The sequence below is a fragment of the Peromyscus californicus genome, unplaced genomic scaffold (assembly GCF_007827085.1).
Source record: "Peromyscus californicus insignis strain IS unplaced genomic scaffold, ASM782708v3 Scaffold_5__1_contigs__length_169319896, whole genome shotgun sequence".
In the NCBI taxonomy this organism is placed as follows: domain Eukaryota; kingdom Metazoa; phylum Chordata; class Mammalia; order Rodentia; family Cricetidae; genus Peromyscus; species Peromyscus californicus.
Genome location: NW_026294573.1, coordinates 32,425 through 42,201, shown reverse-complemented (window position 1 = coordinate 42,201; position 9,777 = coordinate 32,425). Strand labels below are relative to the sequence as shown.

At 47.6% G+C, this 9,777-nt stretch overlaps 1 protein-coding gene across 1 annotated transcript in view; it reads left to right on the top strand.

Moving 5' to 3' along the window:
• Positions 1-9,777, top strand: part of LOC128096066 (endogenous retrovirus group K member 6 Gag polyprotein-like) — a 32,878-nt gene that overhangs the window by 756 nt on the left and 22,345 nt on the right. The window lies entirely within an intron of this gene.

The following is a 9,777-nucleotide window of genomic DNA, read 5'->3' as shown; positions in this document are numbered from 1 at the left end:
CCCCAGCTGCCCCGCCGCACACGTCGTTCACTAGAGGACTTGGAAGACCCGCCGCCGCCGCCGCCGCCGCCGCCGCCGCCGCCGCTGCCGCCACCGCCGCCGCCGCCGCCGCCACAACTTGGCCCATTTAAACCGCCCTGGCGCGGCGGGCAGGCGCGGGCTCCGGCGGGGGGTGCGTGAAGGCCGACTGGACTCCGATGACATGGAGGTCGCGGGACAGGGCTGCAGCCACTGGCTTCTCCCCAGTGGGGAGGATGAAAGGAGACCCTGGGGTGTGGGTGCTGAGTGCAAGACCCCAGCTCTGGCCTAAGGGAAAGTAGAGTAACCTGCAGGATAGGTGAGTGGGCTTCTGCTGAAATGGAGCTGGGATGGTCCTATTTTCCCTTGAGTGTGAGCCTGCTCCCCTTCCCCTTAGACTGCCTCTATGTATCTGCAGGAGCTGGATTGTGGAGTGTTTGAGTTTTGTTCATAAGTAAGAACATCACTTTTCTGTCAGTTTTCTTTCACTACCGGTTTCTCACCAAGTTGGTACACTGGATCACTTATTGCATATTCTCATTTTGCAGATGGGAACTTGAGATAGGTTAAGCAGTTTTTGAATGACACACAGCTGTTTATGATGCCTACCTCCAGGGCAAGCAGAGTCAGAGTCATGGAATGGGACAAGGAGGCATTAGTAGAATTGGGGCGGGAATAGGGGATGGTGACAGTTGGCTCAGCAAATGTGTGCACCAACGCATTCCTATCCCCAAGAGCCGCAAATCTGGGAAAGAGGGACCTGCCCTATCTATGTTCACCTTGGTATTTTGGAGGGAGCAGATTAGCTGGATGACTGGTTCCTGACCCTCTCTCCTTCATGCTTGTGTGGAATCAAGATCAGCATGAAGAGAAACTGAGATATCTTGTGGCTTTGGTATGTGAGAGAGGCATATCTGTTGGTGTGTCATGTTGGGTACACTGGAAAGTGGCCCAACAATTTTCCTTTCTGTCTTCTGAAATGCACCTGGCATCCTCTGACTTTATCCTGGGGGTCTGAGATGGGTTACAAGCTTTTCTGTACAAATAACCTTCTTCAAGTTAGGGCCTGGAGTGAACCTGCCTGTTGCCACCTCCTCTAGTGACCCAGCACCAACTGGTATGAAGCTTGTAACTGGGGCAAGTCTTCTTTCCTCACCAACCATGGGCCTGCTTCATCCATTACCAAGTTGTCTTGGAGAGTGAGATCTGCACACACTCTGCTCACATGAGGCATGTGCTAGGAGGCTGGGAAGCCCTTGCACTCTACTTTTTTTCTTTCTTTTTCTTTTGTTTTTTTGAGACAGGATTTCTCTGTGGGTAGCTCTAGTTGTCCTGGAACTTGCTCTGTTGACCAGCCTGGCCTCAAACTCAGAGATCTGTCTGTCTCTGCCTCCCAAGTGCTGGGATTAAAGGCATGCGCCACCACAGCCCAGCCTCTTGCACTCTTTCTAATAATACTATTCTTCATATAATGGTCTGTTGGTGCCTGGGGGGATAGATGGAAGTGGGTGACCACTCCTTTCTTTCTTTTTTTCATAATTTATTTATTTTTATTTTGTGTGCATTGGTGGTTTTGGCTGCATGTATATCTGTGTGAAGGTGTTGGATCCTGGAGTTACAGACAGTTGTGAGCTGCCATGTGAGTTCTGGGAATTGAATCCAGGTCCTTTGGAAGAGCAGTCAGTGCTCTTAACCACTGAGCCATCTTTCCAGCCCCGGCCACTTCTTTCTTTACCAGCTTTGTCTCCATTACCTTGCTTGGCTCCTGGACACTAGTATGTCTCTGACAGACAATAAGCCTTCCTCTTCTCTCTCTCTATGGCCTGTATCTTGTCTAAGGTATGATGCTTTCATGTCTAATGCATATAGGTGCTGCCTGTGATTCTTTGTCTTGGAGAGGCCATAATGTTAATGAGTAGTTGTGGCACACATGGAGAGACCATTAGGGCTTCTGATTAAGACCAAGGGTTGGACCTCATGTGTTCACTGCCTGAACATAACCCCCAATCTTGCTTCTAAAGACATCCCCTCAGCCTAGAGCTTCTCATGTTAATATGCACCTGTGTGCAGAGGTTTTGGCTTCAAGGCCTTCTGAGGAATTGAAAAGCACAGGCTTAGATCTGAGAAGACCACTATTTAGTGTGTGTGTGTGTGTGTGTGTGTGTGTGTGTGTGTGTGTGTGTGTGTCCATTCTTCTCTTCTAGCCCTGCTTACCATCTCTTATCATGCTTATGCATAGAAACCATTCAGAAGAGGTCAAGGGCTACTGATCAGAAAGAGTAGAGGGCTACCCAAAATACCCAACCTAACCTCATGCCAGTCTTGTCACACCTGGAGTACTAGGATCTCTTCCTGAAAAGAAAGACTCTGGCTTAGGTCCAAGGCTGGAAGACTCCTCCCTTTGTCCATTGTGCCATTCCAGGGCTTGGCAAGGAAGTCCCACTATACTTACTTCTTTTCGTGAGATGAAGATCACTGTCGGGGGACTATGCTTCCTCTTTGGGGACACTATACTTGCTATACCTGTATCCTAGGCTGCAACACCTTGGCCACACCTTCCGCTGTATTCCTTAGAATGGAGCAGAGGCTAGAGGGAAGCAGTTTTGCACTAGAATCATCCAGGCTGCCTACACATACAGTACAGCCCCTCCTCCACCCAGGAGGCCCCACCCTCTGGCTTTGGCATGGCCTGGTCGCTGCTCCTGGGCCCCCTGTTTGGGGGCCCTCTGCTTCAGGCTGAGGCTGGAGTGCCACTGCAGGAGGGGGAGGAGAGTCATAAATAACCCTAGTGACTGTGACCTGAGATATATAGGAGGGGCTGGTCTGGTCAGACTCCTCTGTCCCAAGCAGGCTTGCCTGTCAATTTAAGATTGCCTCTTCTTAGAGCCCTTTTATTCTGCCCATCACTTATCTGTTTGCTAAGCCCAGATGTGGTAGAATCCTTTGGAAGAGAAATGTGTGAGACCACAGATGTGATCAGAGGAGGTACTGTGAACAAAGTCTTAGTCCACCCCTTAGGCTCTCTGCCTGCTTAAGGTAATGGGCTGCATGCCATGCAGGCCTCTTCCCTCCCAGAGTATAGAGACAGACAAGTTCAGATATATAGGTTTACAAATGTAGGCTCAATCTTCAGTGGACATAGAGCTGTGAGGAAGCACTCCTGTTTAACCACCAGCAAATGTATGCATGCTCAAAGCACAAAGTAAACATAGGTGGGTCACAGCCTTCATCTACATTACTGCTTCTAAAGTTCCTGAACTTGAATGTACAGGATGGTGCACAATGCATAGGCATCCCCTCCAATGTTCACACAAAGCAGGCTGTTTCACCACCAACATCACAGACAAATCACAGGTACGCTAAAACCTGTACACAAAATACCAGACCTGCAGTCACTACTACTAGATAGACTCTGTTCCACATGTTCTTCTGCTAGGACAGCATGTTTGGTCCAAGTGTCTAGTTGGTAGTGCTGTTGGACTGAAAGGTAGAGTTAACTTTCAAGATCAGAGGTTAGTGGTAAATTATCTAGGGCTCCCTCAGACATTTTTTTGCAAAGGGCTAGCCCCTCTAGGAATGTGTCTGCTTCTGGTCCTGGTCAGATTGAGAGGAGCTGCCCTGCTGGGACATGCCTGGCTTGGGACTTGTTATGAGCTGGCTATAGGGCATGTTATGTCTCTCAGGAGAAAGGAGGATATTCCTGAGACTAGGCTGTCTACTGACTTTCACCTTTTTCACTAAAGAAATGGAGATGAGCCTGAGTTCAGATTGGTACCACTCCTATGGATGCATAGGCAGCACTGCTTACTAGATGCACTCCAGCAGGTGCCTACAGGGGCATGCAGTCCCAAACTGTGCATTGGCATTCACTGACCATGTTCATGTATGCTAACACATGCAGTGACCCCAACACAACACCTAGATTCTGATCTGGTATCATTGGCTGGAATCTACTCTTATTATTTGGTCTGCATGCTCAGCCCTTTCCCTTGAGCATGGCAGGGATACCTGGCCACCATAGGGATGGGTTAGTCCCTGCCTTATGGCAGCTTTCCCAGTGTTGTGGTTGCCCCATTGCCTACCTGTTCCCTTCTTCTGCCACTTGTCCTGGTGAGAGTTTACATATCTTCTTGTCTCCAGAATATTATTAAGAGTTTGGTTACAGTTACCCTCTTCATAAAAAAAAAAAAAACATACCTTGGAGAAAATTCTGGCATAGTCAGGGTTGACATTATTGCCATTAGCAGACACTACCTAGATTGGTAGTCCAGGGGTATATGGGATATGTGTGGTACTCTTATCTGAGGGCCTGACACGGTGGTACATAGGCATTCAAGAACATGACTAGGGGCAAATCAGGTTGGCGTAAGATCCTGTATCCCAAGTTCTAGGTGTTTGACTGAGGTCTCTTGATGCTGACCAAGTTTCATCTACCACAGGCTTCCTGTGTGCAGTAAATTTTTTGTGGCAGTTTTGCTTTCTGGGTCTCTAGAAAGTAGAACTTGGGATGAGGGAAAGCCAATGGAACCTCAAGATAGATAAAACCAGCTAGAGTTGCCTGGTAACAGCATTGGCTGAGTAATGTCCACTGAGTAGGAAGAAACTGATGGCCACTTGCAGGAAGGCAGTACAAGCTCAAGAGAGCCTGATATAATGATCAAGGTGCAATATCCCAGGGGCAGATTCCAGAACAACCAAGATCACCATGTGTGTCATATGCCCTTGCCCCATTGTGGTCACAGGGCAAGATTCAGTCACATGATATAGAACAGTAGTGTTTGGAAAAAGCATGTTGCAGAATAGTAATAGAGTCAGGATATGTAACATGGCATGGCACAGAGCACACTACCTTACATATAATACTTGGCATGATGGTGGAAATATCTAGGGCTACTGGTGGGCTCCCATTGACAATGGGCCCCATTCTCTGGTGGGTGCTTTTGGAGTGCACTGATGTCTTGATATCCTGTAAGGAATACCTGGGTGTCAGGACCAAGCCACCAGGGTTCATCTCTTTTCCTGAGTTGTACCAAGGGGCCACAATAAGCTATCCTTTGATACTGTTGTATAACAATGGAAAGAAAGTCTGTGCAATGTAACTCTGGAGTCATGCACTGCAACCCTAGAAATGAGTGTGTGGAGGCCCTGCACAAAATGTACACAAAAGCCTGTGGCTTGGTTTCCACCAGTTTACTATGGACGGAAAGGCATACATGTTCACAGCACATGCTCAGATGTCTACAAGTACATGGGTTTTAAATTAAGACCATTGCCCATGGAGATCCCTTGGGTTCTCAACCTGGAGCATGGCTGCTTTCATGGAGAGCAAGGTTTCTCTGATGTTGAGGTGAAGTTTTTGGGTTACCCTAACCCTGAGTCCAGTAGCCCAGTCCCCTTTTATTCTGAGCACCATTTAGTCCCTTACAATGCAGGAGGACTCCAGAGCAGAGATTCCACTCCCCACCTAAGCCCCTGCTGCAGAAGTGAGGTTAAGACTAATAAAATACTCACCTCAAAGGAGACAGCTTTATCTTGTTGATCGGAAGTCTGCCAGCTCAATTTATGATGGAACATAAGATCTACAAATCTAAATTTACATACCATAGTATAACAAGAGGTCAATGAGATTGAAAGTGGACTTGTAAGAGGACCATTGAAGGCTCGCTCTGTAATGCTGCACAGAAATCCTCACACCCTGATTCTTGCTCCAAGGGAGCGATGTCCCAGCAGGAAGACAGTGGGAAGGACAGGTGAGATTCTGTTGGAGAGGTATGTACAGAAAAGGATAAACAGGAAGAGAGCTGGCCTAGACCATCCCCTGTTTATGATGATAACCATTCATGTTGAAGATGATAATGGTGCTGAGGTGGTCTAACACTCTGGGATGGGAAGCCCATCCTTTTGGCCCCATACCATCCCACTACTGGTAGTTCTAGCTTAGAGATCAGGCTTGAACATGGTTTGGATCCTCAGGGTTCATCTTCAAATGAGGTTGCTGTGGGTTCAGGTTAGCTCCCTAGTCTTTTTATGCCCTCCACCACTAGGGGAGGGTTGTAGAGAGGGTCCTGTCATGGGTGCCTAGCCATTAGGAGGCTGGGTCTTTGAGCTTAGGGCAGACCTCGACTTCAGGATTTATACAAATAAATGAAATAGAGAGTGCTGGCAGCCCTGATCTGATTACAATCATTCATTTTCTGGTCGTTAATAATTTGTGCAATAAAGGATTGAGGCTGCTCCATTGAGGGGGAGGCTGTGGCTCAGCCGTCCCTTGGCGCCAGCAGTGGAAGCTGGAAACATAAATTATTAGTTTCTTATCGCTTGGGTTGCTATAGCTCATGCTGCCATGGTCTGATGGGGGTTGGGAGAGGTCCTACTGAGAATCTGCTTTGAGCAACTGCTAGTCCTGGAATCTCTGGCTGGTGCCCTTTGTCACTCCAACCAACATCTTAGTGCCTCTGTCTGTGACCCCAGAGTTAGAGCTGTGGCTACTATGGGTTGCGGCTTTGTTTTTTGTTCCCTGAACCTCCAACCCTTGCTGAGTGAAAACAAACCCTCCATTTGTAAAGCCCAAAGCCCAGGCACACACCTGCTCAGTAAAAGACAGGGTTTTTTGTCACAATGTTCTCATTACAGAATCTCACAGACCACTCCTGTCCAAGTTGTCTAGCCTTGTGTCTTCATGCTGGGGGGAGGGGGGGGGGGCGCGGGGAGGCATGGGTTGGTGGTGGCTCAGAGCACCTGTATTTATTTTTCCATATCTGCAGGGAATGTCTGTCTGTCTTCCTGGACCAGCTCCTGGTCTGGGGGCACTGAGTAGAGTGCCCCAATCTGGGATTGGTGCTATTTGGAGGCCTTGGTCACCCATGAAGAGCGGGTTCAACAGGAGCCTTCTGTGGTTCTGGTATCTTTTTTTTTTTTTTTGTCCCAGATCTAAGGACTGAGCCCAGGGCCTTGTGCTTGCTAGGCAAGCACTCTACCACTGAGCTAAATTCCCAACCCCTTGGTATCTTTCAAGAGTTCTGTTCCTAGGCTTTTTGTTTGCATTCTGAGATGCAGGGGCTGAGGTGGGTGAGGTAGATGGTTGAACTCAAAGGCTACAGATAAGAGAGCTCTAGCCTTAGGGCATGACAAAAGTTTGGCAGGGCAGGATCCTGGCCTGCCTGGGGCAAATCTTTGTTTCCACCTTCAAACTATGTAAGTTTCCAACAAGGCTGGAAAGCTAGAAGTAGTTATGGAAAGAAGGAAGGATGGTGATAGCCTCTGCTTCCTGCCAGGGAATATTGTTAGACCTAAACTCTTCTCTGTTTTAGCCTTTTATTCCTGGTGCTGGGAGTCACCCGTGCACTGCCTTGCATTTGTAAGGATGGTGTTATCTGGTGGCCAATGTTGTATGGCACAGAGGCCTGGAGCTAACACGCCCAGGGCTATTTGTCTATCACTTTCTGGCTGTGTGGCTTTGGAAAGGCATTCAACCCTAACCTTGAGTTCTATCTGTAAAATGGGACTAAGTATTAAAGGAGGCAAAACTGGTATTTGGTGAGGTGTACAGGTTCCAGATATGCCATGGTGTGTAGACAGCCCAGCACATACCCTCTGGGTCACATGATTTCCCATTTCTCACAGCACAGTTTCAGAATGCTCCTACTTGCCACATCCCATCAAGCCCTCACCAAGTACCTAACCCTCTGAATGCAGTGGCAAGAATAAGTACTGTAACTTGTGTGTCTATGATCTTATCGTTTTTATTGTTTCTGGTTCATCTCCAATTGACTGGTTTTCCTTCTCTTTGTGTTTGTCTGTTGCCTCATCTACCTGGTGAGTTTTGATTGGGAATAAGAACTGTGGATTTTGTTTAATGTGTACTATTTAAAAATTTTTTTTTTCACTTTGCTCTGGATATTAAGAAGTCACTTGTAAACCATCTGGTCCTGTTGTGTTTTGCTTTTGAAGCTTTGCTGGGAGACCAGAAGAGCATTTCATCTAGGTTGAACTCTGTCCTACATCACTGTGTTAAGGCCCTGCTTTGTCCTTTTTGTGGGCTAAAGTTCTACAGATTGTCTGTGGAAGCTGCACAGTTCCTGACAGGACTCTCTTTTATCCTTATGTTTGATTGTCTCTGGCCCTTCAGTATTGCCATCTCTGATCTTGGCTTGCTGATGGTAGTAGGACTCCCAGTTCTATCTCTTGCCCCTTGTGAGATCTTCCAAACTACTCTGGGTCTTTCTTTTGGTCAGGGCTCAACATTTGTATCACTACTTAGACTCTTTGTTCTTCCTGACTGGTATTTCTAGTGTCACTGTACACTAGGAGTACAACCTGGCACAAAGGAGCTTCTTGGAAGTCTTCTCTGAATGTGTCTGGGTTGTACTACATGGATAGTCCCTACGGTTCCTGCAATGTGTAGTGCAGCAGATCACTGACTCATCAGCTGTCTAGTTTTCTCTTGGTTAGGCAAATCTTACCGAAGTCTCAGGCAAGAAGTATGTCAGAGGTACTCCACTGCCAGCTATAGCACCTGCAGTTTCTCAGCTTGGCACTGTTCCCTATCTACAGGACCTCAGGCTGACCCTGAGGTACATGAAGGGTTAGGGTTTATTGCAGAACCAGGAGGAACAAGTTTGCTGAAGCATACTAACTGTGATTGGAGGTGAGACTGCTTCATAATGAAAGCAGCAGACTCGTGTTGGCCCTGGACCAGGGTCCTGTCCTTGAGAAGGACTCATTACTGTTGGGTTTCAAACTGGGACCAATGGCTGAAGTGTCTATTTAACATATCAAAGTGGATGCTGGCTGTCAGGTTATCCCTTCATTTCTCAGTCTCTAACTGTTACAGGGCCCTCCTTGCTGGCATACCCCACTCCTACCCTAAACTTCTCAAGCCTAGGGGCTGGGCTGCCCTCTCCTAGTCGCCCTTCCTATATAATTCAACCATTTTGATTACCTGGTCCTTTTTGTCTACTCTGTTTGGGCCTCTGGCCAAACCAGCCAACCTGGCTGCTGTACCTGGTTCTCCTCTCTCCCCTCTCTCCTACCCCCTCTCCTCACAAGGCACAGCTCAGTCTGGTCATGCTCACTCTGGACTCTCCCAGATATCCCTGCCTCTGGCTATACTCTCCCACATATCTATAATAAACTTTCTCCTCCATTATACCTAGGAGCAGTCATGTCCTTTCTTTTTTATTTCTTTTTTTTTTCATTCAATTACTAGTGTCCCATTGTGAGAAGATAATCTTAGAAATGTCCCCATGGGGCATGAAGCCTGCTGATGCTGGATCTATATTTTCCCCCTAGAAGTGGGGTCTCTGTAGGCTACAGGGAAGCTTTTGAGACTGAACATATATGTATGTGTGCTACAGAAGGGCATACAGCTAGCTGCACATAAGACCTGGTGAGTAGTTTGTCTCTGGAAATTGTTTGAAACATTGCCTGTGGTGACAATGAAGGTTACTGCTGGTATTGGAGGATCTAGGATTTCTATGGTGTCCCTTTGGTAAAGAAGTACTCAGGTGTACAGGCTGGAAAGAGATGGGACCTTCAGCTGGATTCTGACTTTTGCTCCCAGTTGTATAGATAGACAAGCAGAAGGTCAGGAATGGGGCATCCAAGAGCCGGATGTAGGGACAGAGGCAGGCAGAATGCAGGAGTGTGAGATGCTCCTGAGTCTTGAGCTCCTACATTGTTTCTTCAGTTTGATAGGCAGCTTGCACCCAAAGCCATCAGTGGACAGGCATCTTTGGAGTGACTTTGTGTTTGTGTGTG